This window comes from Nannospalax galili, unplaced genomic scaffold, assembly GCF_000622305.1.
Source record: "Nannospalax galili isolate Female #2095 unplaced genomic scaffold, S.galili_v1.0 scaffold639, whole genome shotgun sequence".
Classification (NCBI taxonomy): domain Eukaryota; kingdom Metazoa; phylum Chordata; class Mammalia; order Rodentia; family Spalacidae; genus Nannospalax; species Nannospalax galili.
Window position 1 is genome coordinate 1,980,370 of NW_008344644.1, and position 16,155 is coordinate 1,996,524.

The following is a 16,155-nucleotide window of genomic DNA, read 5'->3' on the forward strand; positions in this document are numbered from 1 at the left end:
TCCCCTGGAACTGGAGTTACAGTTATGGATGGTTGTTATCCACAACGTGGGTGGTAGGTTTGGAACCTTTGTCCTTTGAAAGAGCTGTCAGTGCTCTTAATTGCTGAGCCATCTCTCTAGTCCACAGAAACTATATCTTGTAAGCAATAGGATTCCTGCCATATTTGTAATTTATGAAGGACATTTTTTATGTATATTATTATTGAATTGTGTGCATTTCACATCTTCTATATGTCCCTTGCTACCACACCTTTTAGTATCAAGAACTAGAAAGATTCTCATTCTCTGTATTATTCTTTGATTAGCGTTTATATGTATATCTAAATGAATGTGCATTGATTTTCCATCTTCAGTTTTGAATAGTGATAGTCGATCATCTGTAACTGCTGTATATGTTATGCAAAACTTCATCAACACCATAGAATGATACTGCACCAAGCAACATTCACATGATTGAATGAAGATCTGATTCCTGCTCATTAATGACAAGATTCTCCATGAGGAACAATGATGTTCCAGAGATATAACTCCTTGGACCTTTCTCTCTTTTTTAAATATTTTATTTATTTATTTTTATTGCAACGCCATGGACATCAGAGAAGGACATCAGATTCCCCTGGAACTGGAGTTACAGATGGTTCCTGGAGTTAATAGTCAACACATGGGTGCTGGGAATCAAACCCAGGTCCTCTTAACCACTGAGCCATCTCTCCAGCCTCATCCTCTGATCAGTCTTTTACTATCCATCCTAGCAGGCACTTAAAAGAGTCTGCCTCTGACTTCCACTGAATGTCCACAGTTGCATAATATTTCACTTCCAGTAAAATTAATATTTTATTATAGAATTCTATATCATTGTTTTCTGTTTGTTTAAATTGATTACATGGCATTAAATTTTTCAGGGACCTATTATGTATATGTTCTCTGCAACTGGTAAATTTTTATTTTCTCAGTGCTCAGCAACACTTGTTTTATAAATCCTACTGAATTTTTGCTTGACAATTTCAAACATGTATTAAGTGCATTCTAATTATTATAACTTCTACCACCTCTAATCCCCTTCTCCCCCTGTTACCCACCCACTCCCCCAGCACATATCTTTCACACAGTCCTGTATCATTTTCTTTTGTTGGTAGTGGGGGTCCTTAATGCCTGCTTGTTTCTGTTTGGTTTGCTTTTTGAGACATACTGTACTAACCAGGATTGTCCATGTGACCATGAATTTGGAATTGTCCATTGGAGCTTGGTGGGCCTCTGAACGGGTGCATAACTGAGGACAGGTTGCATCCTTTCCCTCAGAATCCATCAGTAGCTGATAGATCAGCAGGGAGGAGCAGGGCCCTGTAAACCCTTTCCTAATTCATGATTAGGGCTTGATGTGTTTTTAGAAATAGATTAAATTTTATTTTGTGGACACTGAATAGCATTCTTGACTGCATCCATCCTCTTTGTCTAAGAAGCAGCTCACAGACAGGGAACTAAACTATGGATTACCTTGTGATTTTCAGGTTATTCCAGAGCTACTAATCTTGGAGCGATTCCTGTAGATTCATCAGCCCAGGAAATCCTGCACAAGTTACTCTCATGGATACAACAAACTCCTGCTGACATTCAAGGGAAGCCCTGTATGTGGTAAGCTAGGTAATTCATTTAATGGGTTTTACGTAAAGAATGTACAAGTAGTCACTGACAGACTTCCATTGCATAGACTGCCTTTCACAATATAAAGAAGTGAAGCTTTCTTGAGTCAGACTCTGGTTCAGGGACCATGTCTGTCTTCATTAAAGCATAGATGTCTTCACCCAAGGATAAATGAGAACACTGATGATGCTGTAGTCCTTTCCTGGGGCCATGTATACTGGCTTCAAGTTCTCTCCTCCTGGAAGCAGACTTTTGGCTTCGAGTTCTGCAAAACAGCCCCTCCTGGATTCTATTCTTGCTGCTTCTAAGTCAGAAAGTCCATGGCAGCTGCTTCGTAGATCACTTCCAAATCACAGCACCTTGGATCAGCAAGTAATACTTTTTATTATAACCAAAATCTCCTGGAAACCCAGAGACCACAGCTTTGGTAGCCAGTGGCATAGAATAAAGAAATTAATAGTGTTACTGAGGCTATAGATACGTTGAAATCCAACCCATATTTCTTTGGTCTCATGACCAAAGGCTATATTTTAATTTAGTTATACTGTGATTTTTTAAAGAAAAACGAGGAAAGTTTCATGAATATTACCATGATTAGCTCATCTTCATTTATTAAGAATGAATTAGCTCCCTAAACATAATGTATATCATGGCCATAGGCTTTTATTTTCCAAATTAAACTGACAACAAAGATAAGGATCAGATATCATACATAACAAGTAAGAAGTAATTCCTGATGGATTTTGTAGTAAATAATTAAATAAAAAGTATAGTTCTTTAAGTTTTCATCTTTTGTGTAATTTTTAAAGTAACTTATTGGTAAATGTAATATTGAATGACTTAGAAACAGCTGTCAACTTATATTGAATTGTGAAAACATTAATATGATAATGCAAAGTGCCAAGCTTATTTTAGCACTGAAAAAATCATATTGGCATGTGGCCAAAATATTTGCCTCCCAAATGTCAACTTTAGAACAATTTTTTAAACCCACTGTGGTTGCCTCTCCCTCCTCTCAACTCCCAGCAGGCTAAAGCAGACCTCACATAGTCCCACACAGATGTAGACAGAGAAACTGCTCATTATCAATCAACGAGCACAAACAAGCTGAAGACTGCTCAGTTCCCTCTGTTAAAGGTAGAAAGCCTTACAGCCCAAAGAGTTTATTATTCTGGGACAGAGATCGACAAAGCCATTTGAGTTTGACTTGCACAGTAGCCACAAAGGTTATATTGAGGTTAAGTTTCCTAAACAAAATGGAAGCAATTAAACAGTGAAATAATGTTGTTCCTTTTTAACTTTTAACCCAGAGGATCTCCCCCAAAGTATTAATGTAACCAAAATGTAAATTTGCTATATCCCTATGTTAGAAATACATGAGAAATGAATTGTCTTTCATGGTTAATCATGTTACTATAGCCTATTTTAAAAATGAAAGCAAACCTAAATATTTTGTATAAATAAAAAGTAGTAACTGGTCATAAGATTTCTCTTTTTGTAACAAGATTCTTGAAGACTTCTATATTTTATCATTTATGATTACATAGGAAATAAATCAAATCTGTGTATAGTTAATTATAAATAAAAGCAGTCATGGGGCCAAAACCATAGATCTGTTTCCTTCCTTAAAGCATTGTACAAGAATACACTAATTTTTATATATATATTCTTTCATATATTTACATGTTTGTATGGTGTGCATATGCATGTGGGCCTGGGCATGGACTTGTGTGCAGGTGTGTGGAGACCAGAGGATGTGTGTCTTCCTCAGTTGCTTCTGTTTATTATGCTTGCAAACAAGCACTTTACCAACTGAGTGATCTCCCAATCCCCATAACATAATTTTTATGGAAATAATTTTCACACTTATTATTTCATTTCTATGCTAAGATCCTTATATAAAGGAAAGACTTCACAAATTTAAAACAAGAAGATGAAAGTGAAAATATGTGCCTCAACCAAGACCACATATTTAGAAAGATTTGGAGTGAGATTAAAGTACAGTGATAATTTTACACATTGCTGAATGTAAGATATGGAGATAATCTCCTATCATATATCAGTTAGTTTGGGTTTTACCTCTAAGAAAGAAATGTTATGTGGTATTCTTAAAGGGTAACTTTTTATCCCTATAAACAACGGCTTAAATACTGAATCACATATGCCTGAAAACAAGAACCAACAGCCATGGGAAATGAAAGAACTAGATATGATCACTGCAGCTATGGAAGTTGGCAAAACCCAATTAGATTTATTGCAACATAAACCAACAAAAATTTTTCCTCACTAAATTCCTTCTCTATCTTGGTCCTAGTTGCTGCTCAAATACTCCCTGCCTGAAGGTAATCTCAAAGATGGATTATGGGTAAATAAAGAGAATGGAAGGATTTGAAGAATAGCCTCTTCAGAGATGCTTTGCATTCTGTGCAGTCTTTAGGTAAAGTAGGTTGGACAGAAATGTGGCCTTTTGAGGAGCCAGAGGGCCAGTACCCAGAAGCTGAAGAGAATCACTCTGCTTCTCTGAGACAGGGAAGGGAATACTGAACTGCAGAAACTATTGCATAGGATTTCCCAACCCTAGACCCACTTTGGTCCCCTAGTCCATATGAGTTTAGAGCTTGAATCCCAGATACCCAAACACATGGCCTTCCAAGAGCCTGATCACCCACAAGGAGCAACCTTTCACTTTGAGCAACAGCTTGTGGTTTTGTTCTAAGAAGGCTTACACTTCATTAGAGTGGTAACACTGGGCTATTAAAGGTCTTTTGGAACTTTATTGTCTTCCTATATGGAAGTCTTCTCAACATACTCTATAATTTAAAAGAGAGAGCAGCAGCAAAGATTGGGGCATTCTTTAGTGGAATGCATAGAGAAAACCTTGTAACACAAACAATCACTGATGTGCTGTTTATTGAAACATCTGTCTGAGAAAAAAAGAATGTAGCTTTTTATCATTAGGATGAATAAGTGAAGATACATTCTCCTGTATTATCTACTAATACTCACAAAAAGGCAACTGAATATTCCATTTATAGTGAACTCACTTCCTTGACCTCATGCCACCATCTTCCAGCTTAACAAGACTTTCACTGTTGCCTTTTGGCTTGAAGTATTTGCCTGTGGAGGCATGGAATTCAAAGCAACATGGAGAACAGAGCACTTAGGCTTTATTTGTGAAACTGGTGTGAATAAGAATTTGAAGTACTTTTAAATTCCATTTTATGATTTTTATCAGACAAAATGTCAACAGTTACTTAAAGGTCAAACTAGAAATAATTTCAAAGGAAAATAAAGAATTGGGGGGGAAATGTTCATGAGGAAAGAAGATCCAATTGTACTTTGTCGTTCACATGTTGCTTGTTTACTGGAAAACATCAAAATTCCAGTTTTCTTCCTTTAATTATATATATATGTGTGAGAATGTGAGACTGAAAATGTGTGTCTATGCCTGTGAGTGCAGGTACTTACAGAAGAGGGTGTCAGATGTGATAGAGTTGGCGTTACAGGTGGTTTTCAGCCATCTGACATGGGTGCTGGGAACTGAACTCAGATCCTTTGGAAGAGCTATACAAACTCTTAGCTAGTGAGCTCTCCCTACAGGCCCCTCTCCCATTTCCTTCTTGAGGTGATAATCAAAGAAATAAAGGTAGATAACGTGAATTGTTATTTGTCTTTTTGACAATGACAATGAATGTGTTAGTTTATATCACAATGCAATAGAAGACAGAATAAGCATTTCTTCCCATAAATTGCTTTTTGTCAGGCATTTGGTTGCAGCAACAAGAAAAGTAACTTAAACAGTACTTCAGTAAAAAACAATCAAGGAGATGGAGCCCACACATAAGACATAGGAACCTATGGGCTAGACAGCCCTCCTAGGGCTGAGATTAAAGATCTATGCCACTGTGCCCAACTTAACTGAATTTTTGTAAATTTCATACAATATATTTTGATTATATATAGATTCCTTCCATGTCACATCTCCTTTTATGCCTTTAATATCAGCCCTTGAGAGGCAGGGCAGGCTGATTTCTGTGAAATAGAGGCCAGCCTGTCCAACATGGTGACTTCCAGGCAGACTGGACCTAAGGGAACACTGTCAAAAACAATTCAGTTAAGTAAAGGAAAGATATAAATATTCAAGGAAAAGAGGCACATTCTAGGTATAGGAAGCGAGAAGATTTCATGACTGAGATAATAAACAGAAGAATGAGGAAAATCAGTGATTTGCTGTATATATTCCAAGTTAATTACAATCGTTTACTAGATCAAATTAATATTATAAACGGAAAAATCCTGTGTATTAGGGAATGAGGTTAGTCACTTCTGCATAATGTTCTATTGGCGAGATAAGGACAAATCATACATGGTAAAGGAACTTTCAAGGAAAGACTGAAGTTAGTATTTTTTATTTTTTCTTGCCAAGAGAGGCCACCATCATCAGAACCTTAGAAACTTAATGCAGAGATGGAAGTTCTTAAGAAAAAGAGAGTTTTAAAACTCTAGTAGGAGGTTCTTCCAGATCTCTAGGATAGAAGTGATTGATGTGCACCTTAGGTCAGCACAACTGGGAGCATAAAGGAAATAACACCTCATTCAAAACTTCACTTCGTTTGCCCACTGACAAATACAGGATAAACACGTCATTAATATAGATATGGTGACCAACAACGAGGCATAAGGGAGGAAGTGCCGAACCCAAGCAGAGGACAGGATTGCTTAAAATTAAAAGCATAAGAGAGAGAATGCTTGGAAGAGAAACTAACAATATCTAATGTGCACCAATAGAATTTGAGAGAACTTCATACTTACTTGTGCAACAAACAGCAAGCAGTTAGGCAAACACCTTTGATGTAGGATAACAATTTGAAGATTATCCGAGAAGAGTAGTATTTGAAACTGCAGGAGGGAAGCAGATCAGTGATGACTCTAGAGTGCAAAGGAATGCAGTCTGAACGCAGGGCCTCAGGAAAGCCTGTGCTCCGGGACAAGTGAGGGAAAAGAGCTGACCAAAGAGCTTAAAGGTCAATGACAGAACATGTGCAAACATAGTACTCAGTGTTTTAATAATAATCCATTTCAGGCTCTTCTGAGTTGTGCTGCTATAGTAGAATAGTTAGAGTTAAGAAACTGGTTTTCAGTTTCTGTAGAAACAAAATGTAGAAAAGGAATTAATGCAATTATAGCAAAACTGACAATTTACTAAAAAATAATATAGTTGCAATTTAGTACTATTTTTAATAATGTATGTGTATGTACAGACTTCAATTAACATTGAAAAAAATGGAGAAAAATAAATGAAAAAGTATAAAAAATGTCATAAGATTTAACAGCAGGTATCAATAATTAGTGGTAGCTCAATGAGCATTTTCCACACTGCAAATATGTAGCTATTTACACACAGCACATGGAAATTTAACATGTGCAGTATCAGACATATGCTACATAGATATTCAACTGCATGTAAATGCCAGTTTTTCACCACCCATTTTACTTAGTACACATAAAAACATCCATGTTTGTGCAGTTCTCTGATAGTTGTTTTTGAATAAATAAGTAACAGTGAAATTTCTCTTTCAAAAAATGTACATATCTTCTGCAATCTTCTTCAGTCCTTAACACTCAGGAACAAAAAGAAAAATATTTTCCGAGATTGGAAAGTTGAAATGGCAAACACAGAGTGAAGAGGGTCAGGATGAGTAAGGAGAAAATCCACAGATACAGTGGATTAGTGATGAATCTGTTGTCAGTAAGTATGAAAGAGTAAGGAAGCAAGGTGAATGGGGAGTTGACTAGAGAATATAAAACATAAGGACAGAGCATGATAGGATGAAGAAAATATATGGAAAATAGAAAAGGAGGCCTTTCATTGAAAGAGGTTTCTATCCTAAAAGAAGATGGTTTAAATACTCCTTAACATGAATGTTAAGAACCAAAACAGAAAAGGGTCATCAAAGAATATTGTGATTAAAGTAACTACAAATCAATGAGGAAAAAAGACAAACTGAATAAAGTCAGAGAGATAAAGACAAATTGAAAAGAGGGCACCATACTGAGTGGTATGGAATCTAATGGGGAGTGGTTGTTGTAAGTGATGACAGGGCAGGAATGGTAAGAGAACTCTGGATACACCCTATGTGTTCGTGAGTGTGGGGCTCAGGCGACTATCAAGTCAATGACAATGTCAGAACAATTCGGGTTTTAGTTCACACAAGGAAGTAAAGTCAGTAGTCTAGGAAAAAGTTTAGGCTGTTACTTTTCCAAAATAGCTACAAGAGTTAGACTGCTGTCAGAAGCAAGTTCAATTCAGAACTGTCCAAAGATTGAGAACAAATGTGACTACCAATTCCCCCATAAATCAAGTTAATTACATTGCATGCAGCTTTTTTTCTGTCACCATTTCATAGTCTATTATGGTTGTGAGGTAACAATCATGATAAGAAAGTTAACAAATATAACTGATGACCATAATTCTAAAATACTTCACAAAATGATAGTCTGTTTAGTGCAGAGACGCTGTTAGGTCCAAGTGATGGCCACAGTACTTTAAAGTGATCATTAATTAAATATAGCTTATGAAATCAAATAATCACTGTGTCTATAAAGTGTCTATAGTATCTACAAAGTCATCAAGGTTCACTACTTGCGTCTTGTCTTTGCATGGCAGAATTTTCCAGGACAACACTGTTATCTCTAAAGCATTCTACCTTTGACAAATAAATAATATAATTTATAAAGATTATAGATCTGCATTAAAATCCTAGAGAAAAATCTCCATTGTCTACCAAGAGTACCCAAGGAATGTGTCAGAATTAGGGTGATTTGATATATCACTCCAGCATCAAAATTGTTTTCATGGATAATTTTTTTATGTTTTGAGTCTTTTTCCTATTTTGTTTAAATGATATTCTTTTTAATATTATATATTTTTAATTTATTCAAGTTTTGTGACTTTCTGACAGTATATTTTGATTATATTTTATCCCCTTCCCTATATGCACTCCCTCTTACTACCCTCACCCAATTTCACGTACTCCTGTATAGTAAAATTTGTGTCACCAAATGCCTTTCAGTGTGGATCCATCCACTGGAGCCTAGCTACTCTACCAAGAGTCATACTCCTAAAAACGACTGACTCTCCCCTTCACAGCTGCCGTTGGTTTCCAATAACTCCTCAGGTAGGGTTGATGTTTCTTATCCACATCCTCACATTGACGCTGGGATTCTGCCTGATTTGAGCTTGCATTGAACTTTTGCATGTTGACACCATTAATGTGAGTTTGCATGAGTAACTGCCCAGCTGTAAACTGTTTCTTTGAGGTAATCCACCATATCTGGCTCTTACAATCTTTCCACCACCCCTTCTGCCATGATCTTCTTATCTTTGGAGATAGAAGTTTGGTATAGGTGTCCTATTCAGGCACAATCACTCTATAGGCTCTTATTCTCTTCATGTTGACCAGATGTCAGTCTCTGTGTTCGTCATCATCAGCTTCATAAGGAAGCTCCCCTGGTGAGAGTTGAGAGATGTATTAATCTATGGAAGTGACAATAAGTCATTAGGTGTTGGTTTAATATTCTAACCATTTAGCAGGATAATAGTATTAGGTACTCCCTGTGGCCAGATGATGACACTCACTGGATTGACAACTGGGTAAGGTTATGATTGATTTTGTCTTCTGATAGAATGCATAGCTCCCTCTAACACTATGAAAGCTAACCTACAGAGATGAAGCCTTGAAGTCAGCACCAGCTTGATTTCTCCTTTGTTCCATAGCTCATGAATATAGTGTTTTTAGCAATAGGGTCTTACTGTCAAGTTCTTGTGGGTAATAAGATCAGGCACATTGTTTGAAGTTCTATGGGTCCCCTGGTCAACAGTTTCAAAAGAGGGGAGTCCATTCCTGGCATTGGACCTTATTTTGCTAACCTATGGAGTCTAGGTAGGACAGTGTCTCCCTGTTCAAAGGAAATTCCTTTTAATCTCTTTTTATAGTATATGTGTATATACTTTAAGAGTCTTCTATAGTAGTAGATTTCCATATGGTGTTTTCTAAAGATCTTTAGTGTTAGTTGTCCCAGTCAACATTCCCTCCTCTGCAGTGCCTTTCCATTCCCCACCCCATCTAACCATCTTATCTATTATTCCCCTGTCACCCTTTATATCACTGCATTCTATCTCTCCTCCCATGAAGCATTCCCCCCTCCCATGACCATTTATTATTTTACTGATCTCTCTGGACTTTCCAGTGGAGACATGCATATCAAAGAATCCAAAGCCAGCATCCATTTATGAGAGAAAACATGTGGCATTTGTTTTTCTGAGTCTGGGTTAGCTAACTCAGGGTTATTGTTTACAGTTCCATCCATTTAACTCCTAATTTTTTTGAAAAAGTTTTTAATTGAATTTGTGTAAATTTCATGTAATTCATCTTGATCATATTTAAACCTCATCCAGAATTTGTACCTCCATAACCAGAATGCCAGATTTCATGCATTCAGTCATATATGTTAAGGACTATCAAGTGAAGTTTGTGTCCCTACTTGTTCCTTGGTGTGAGTCTAGCATCACTGTTTTAAAGAAGACCAGCTCTCCCTCACCCAGCAGTAATCAGGTGCCAATAGTTTCCAGCTAAGGCTCGGACTTCTTAACCATTTCTTCACTTCTGTGCTGTGTTTTTATCTGGTTTGAGTTTACATGTGTCTTGTGCTTGTTGTCACCACTGCTCTAAGTTTATAAAGCAAGTGCCCAACCACCTGGAAAACTGTTTCCGTGATCATCTACCACCCCTGTGCTCTTGCAGTCTTTCTAGCCTCTCTTCTGCAATGATCCCTGAACCCTGGGGAGCATAAGTTTAATACAGGAGTCCTGTCCAGGGACACACACTCTGCAGTCTCTTACTGTCTACATTTTGGCCAGCTGTAGCTTTCTGTGTTAATTATCATCTTTTGGGTGAGGAATCTTCATTGATAAGAGTTGAGAGATGCATTAATATTCTCTCTGCCCCCATTTCATTATGTTCCCTGAGCCTTAGGTGTACATGTTGCAGTGCAGGTGTGTGTGTGTGTGTGTGTGTGTGTGTGTGTGTGTGTGTGTGTGTCACTTAGAGCTTGGCATCTCACAGACACTTAATTCTCTGCATTTGATCAGTTATGGAACTCTAATAGTTTCCATCTGCTACAAAATGAAGCTTCTTTTATGAGTGGAGAGGTTTACTTCTCTGTAAATATAAGGATATACATTTAGCATACAGTAAGAAATTATATTTATCTAGGGATGTGACAGATGTAGGTTTTTCCTCTAGGATTTTTGATCTCACAAGTCATTTATATTTGGCTATGTTTTCAGTGTCACCCATGAGTTCCTTGCAATTGAGTGGGCTATAAGTCCAATTAGAGAGCTGTTGGTTACTCCCAAGGTAAAAGAGCAGTACTGCACCAATAGAGATATTTTGCTGTGCTGGTCATTAAGGTGCTTATTAGACTCTACACCTGGTTTGGACCAATGATTTGTTTTCTCCCTTAGCAGCTTTCATAGTATACTCTGATACTATGAGATCTAGTCTTCAGGGAGGAGGCTTCCAAGTCACTTCCAGCTATATTACTCCAAGTTCTGTGTCCAAACTATATCCTCTCTTTTGCAAGAGGGTCTTAACCTCAAGTTCTGGGAGAAAATCAGTGCTATAGAAATAGTTTGTGTGCCTTTGGGAGTCTGTTGGACTATGCTAAATAATTGAAGGGAGTTTTCTCCTGTCTGGCATTGTGTTTCTTGTTATATAGGTTCAAGCTATACAGAGGTACACACACACACACACACACACACACACACACACACACACACATACACACACACACGCACACACACAAATGCCTTTTTTTCGGTAGAATTTTGAGCTAATACATTTTACTCTGGGTTTTTTAAAACAACCTAAGCATTATTTACCTCTCCTCCCACTCCCTCTATATAACCCTTCCTCCTCCCTTCTCTTTAAAGTATCCCTTATTTTCCCCCATTTCCCCCTTGATAACAATTGTCTGCTACTACCCGCCCCCTTGGGCTTCATCTTCCCTATTAACCTCATAATTTCTTTCCATTGTCCTGGCTCCTGCAATTACATCAAGATATATACTCACTTATAAAGATATGGAGCTAAGATCCATAATTGAGAGAGAACATATGATGCTTGCTTTTCTGGGTCCCTTTACTTGCATATTTAATGATTTTGTTTTTCTTTATTGCTGAGTAGAACACCATTGTGTCCATGTACCACATTTTCATTATCCATTTATCAGTTATGGGTCATTTAGGTTTTTTCCATTTCTTAGCTATTACTAAAAGATCAACAAAATATATGTGCACAAGTATTTCTGCAGTAGGATTAGTCCCTTGGGTATATGCCAAGGCGTGGTATTACTGTATCACGTGGTAGATTTATTGCTGGTTTTTTCATTTTATGATTTATCTACACTGTTTTCTACAGTGGTTGCACTAGTTTGTAATCTGTCCAGAAATGAATGAAGATTCCCCTTTCTCTGCATCCTTGCAGGCATTTGGTACCATTTCTTCTTTTGAACTTAGGCACTCTGACTGTGCTAAGATGAAACCTTAAAGTAGTTTTGATTTGCATTTCCCTAGTTACTAAGGATTTTCAACACTTGTTTCTTAGCCATTATTGTTTCTTCTATTGAGAACTCTCTGTTCAGATCCATAGCCGCCCACTTTTGTTAATTGGACCATTTGTTTTCTTGATTCTTTGTGGGTTTTTTTTTTTGTTGTTGTTGTTGTTCTGTTTTTTGTTTTGGGTTTTTTTTTGAGTTATTTGTATAGTCTAATCCTCTGTCAGATGTGTAGCTGGTGAAGACTTTCTCTGACTCTGTGGGCTTCCTCTTCGCTTAACTGGTTGTTTCCTTTGCTGTACAGAAGCTTTTTACTTTAATGAGGTCCGGATTGTTGATTGTTGACTTAAGTCCTGAGAAACTGATGTCCTATTTAGAAAGTCCTTTCCTGTACCTATATCTTGTAGGATACTATCTATGGTTTTCCTCTAGCAGTTTCAGTGTTACAAGAAACACATCGAAGTCTTTGGAATTGACTTTTGTACAGGATGATAGATAAAAGTCTAATTTCAGTCTTCTATAAGTGCAGATCCAGTTTTGCCAGGACCATTTATTGAAGATGCTGTCTTTTCTCCAATGTGTGTTCTTGGCACCTTTGTCAAATATTGGGTGCCTAAAATTGTGTGTACTCATGTTTCTGTCTTTTATTATGTTTCATTGATGTATGTGTCTGTTTTTGTGCCAGTGCCATGCTGTTTTTATGACTATAGTCCTGTAATATATTTTGGAAATCTGGAATCATAATAACTCCAGAGTTGCTCTTTGTGCTTGGGATTGCTTTGGCTATCTGGGGTCTTTTTCATCCCATATGAATTTTAGGGTTTTTTTTTTTTCTAATTCTGTGAAGAAGGACATGGAATTTTGATTGGGATTGCATCAAATCCTTGAATTGTTTTTAGTAGAATTTTTTTTCACAATATTAATTCTACCAGTCTGCGAGCACAGAAATCTTCCCATATCTTGGTGTCTTTCTCCAGAGATTTAAAAGTTACATTATAGAGATTTCTAATGTCTTTTATTAGGTTTATTCCTAGTTTTATTTTTAAGCTATTATAAATGGAAGTGTTTCCCTGAACTTCTCTGATTGCTTGTTACTGATAAATTAAAAGGCTAATGATTTTGTTAAATTTATTTTGTATCCTGTAACTTTCCTTAAAGTATTGATCATTTCTAGAAGTTTTTTGGTGGAATTTGGAGTCTTCTGTATGTCATGTCATCTGTAAACATGGATAATTTAACTTCTACTTTTCTAATTGTTACCCTTTTAATTTCCTTCTCTGGTCTTATGTTCTAGCAAGAGTTTCAAGCAGTGTGTTGAAAAGGTATGAGAATAGTGTACAGCCTCATCTGCTCCTAATTTTAATGGGAATGCTTCTATTTTTTTCTCCATTAAGAACAATATTGAGTGTGGGTTTGTTGTATATAGCTTTAGTTATGTTGAGATATATTTTCTGCCAATTCTCTGTAGGATTTTTATGATAAATGCATGCTGGATTTTGTCAAAGACCCTTTCTGAATCTGTTGAAATGATCATGTGATGTTTGTATCATGGAAGAGCTTTCTTTCCCTTACAACTATGTTAGACAGTCTTGCTGTATAAAGTATTATGGATTGGCATCTATGGTCATTTACAACTGGGACTACTTTGCTTTAGGCTCTTCTGACCTTTGAGTTTGCGTTGAAAATGAACTGTAAGTCTGATGGGTTTTCCTTTATATGTAATTTGTTATTTTTCTCTTTCAGCTTTCAGTACACTCTTTATATTTAGTGTTTGCAATATCATATACCATAGGAAGTTTCTGGTCTGGTCTGGTCTATTTGGTGTTCGATGTGCTTCTTGCATCTGCAGAAGTATGTCCTCCATTAATTTGGCAGTTTTCTCCTATAATCCTGGTAAAGATTTGGTTAATGTCATTGATCTGAAATTCTCTTTCCTCTATACCTCTGATGCATAGATTTAGTCTTTTCAGGGACTCCCACATTTCCCACAAATTCTAGTCATCTGTTTTGGGGTTTTTTTTTGTAATTTTTTATATTCTTTGCTTAAGTAGTCCAGTTCTTCACCTTTGGCGTCCAATCATGATATTTCCTTTTATTCATTCTGCTTGTGGGGTTTCTCCTGTCATTTCCGATTGGCTGACTGAGTTTCTCAAGTCCATCTTCACTTCAGCTTGTTTTCTTCAGTATTTCTATGTCTTTTGTGAATTCACTTTTCAATTCCTAACTTGTCTTTGTCCTTTTAGTCAGCACATATTCATATTTCTGGAACATCAATCAACTGTTTGCTCCTATCCTCTGTGTTGTTTGTTCTTCTTTAAAGTCATTGAATTCTTTGGTTATATTCATGATTGTTCTTTTAAATTCTGTATCCTGGGATCCATCTGAGTATTTACCACTCTAGTGCATTTCTGTAGGACTAGTGAGTTTGGGTGGGGACATATTATCTTGATTTTTCATATTATTTGTGTTTTGAGGTTGTGGCCTGGGAATATGCATTTATTTTGTTTGTTGTGTGTTTGATATGATATTCTAGCCTGCCTTCATTGAGTTGAAGTTTGGTTGTGTTTATATCATTGATGTGCTTGGTTACTTTCTTATTGGGTATGAATAGTTAGCTAGTCTGTGATTCTGGTTCTCACTTTTGATTTTTTTTTTTTTTTTTTTTTTTTTTTTTTTTTTTTTTTTTTTATTTTTTTTTTTTTTTTTTTTTGTCTTTTTGAGTCAGGGTCTCCCTGTAGCCCCGACTGTCCTGGAACTCACTATGTAGTTCTCAAACTCACAAAGATTCGCCTGCCTCTACCTCCCAAGTGCTAGGATTAAAGGCGTGCACCACCACACCCGGCCTCACTTTTGATTTTATTGACATGACAGAATGGTTCCAAGCTGGCCAGTCAGAGCTCTCCAGCAAGATGAAGGGACCCAAGCTTAATTGGAGACTGTAGGGATCCATTGTCTGGTCTCTGGAAGGGTACCCTGGAACTCTGTGTGAGGAGCTAGAGGGTGCCTAGGCCCAACATGGGGATGGGAATATTGTGGGAAGGGTCTAACTGCACAACAGAATAGATGTGAGCCCTGGAGTAGGGAGATGGAGCTGGTCCTGTTGCAGGGCAATCAAGACCCAGTGGACAGTATTGTGGCTTACCTGGCTAGTCTGGAGGTCTCAAGCAGAATAAGCACGATGGGGCCTAGGCCCAAGTCTGGGTGGGGGACAATGTGGGGAGGGGCTATCCGGTTAAATAGAGTAGATTTGAGCACTGAAGCAGGGGAAATTGAGGTGGTCTGAAGCAAGACCCAATGGGTTGGATCTGGCTGATGAGGCAATTCCTGATGTCTCAGGTGGAATGAACAAGAGGGGGCCAATCACTAATGCATGGATGGAGACAGTATGTTGAAGGTCTAATGAGCTAAGCAGAGTAGATGTGAGCCCTGAAACATTAAGAATGTAGTTGGTCCTGAAGCAGGGGATCCAATAATTTCACTTTTTAACACCTGAATAATATTCCAGTGTTTAAATATACCCTACATTCACTATCTAATCATCAGGTGATGGGCATCTAAGTTGATTCCATTTTCTGACTTTTGTAAAAAGAGCAACAATGAACATGGATAAACAGATTTCTCTGTAATAGAACTTAGAGTATTTGTAGTATATGCCCAAGAGTGGTATGCCTGGATAATATGGTAGATTTATTTATACATTAGCATCACTGATCTCAAATTATACTGCAGAGCTATAGTAATAAAAACAGCATTGTGTTGGCATAAAAGAAGACACATTGATCAATGGAAAAGAATTAATGTCTCAGTTTTATGTCCATACATTTACAGCCACTTGAGGGTTTTCTTTTTTCACTTTTAAATAAAATTTATTGAGAATTTCATTCATGCATATAAGGT

The 16,155-nt window shown here is 37.1% G+C and overlaps 1 protein-coding gene across 9 annotated transcripts in view; it reads left to right on the forward strand.

Moving 5' to 3' along the window:
• The window catches only part of Sema3a (semaphorin 3A), a 540,175-nt gene that overhangs the window by 239,392 nt on the left and 284,628 nt on the right, over positions 1 to 16,155 (forward strand). For 7 of the 9 annotated variants that reach the window (XM_029567263.1, XM_029567262.1, XM_029567260.1 and 4 more), the window contains one exon: positions 1,509 to 1,632. The gene's annotated coding sequence lies outside the window, so the exon portion shown is untranslated. Of the gene's footprint in view, positions 1 to 1,508; positions 1,642 to 3,955; positions 3,984 to 16,155 lie in introns of all 9 variants that reach the window. The other 2 variants (XM_029567258.1, XM_029567257.1) reach the window with 2 other exon arrangements.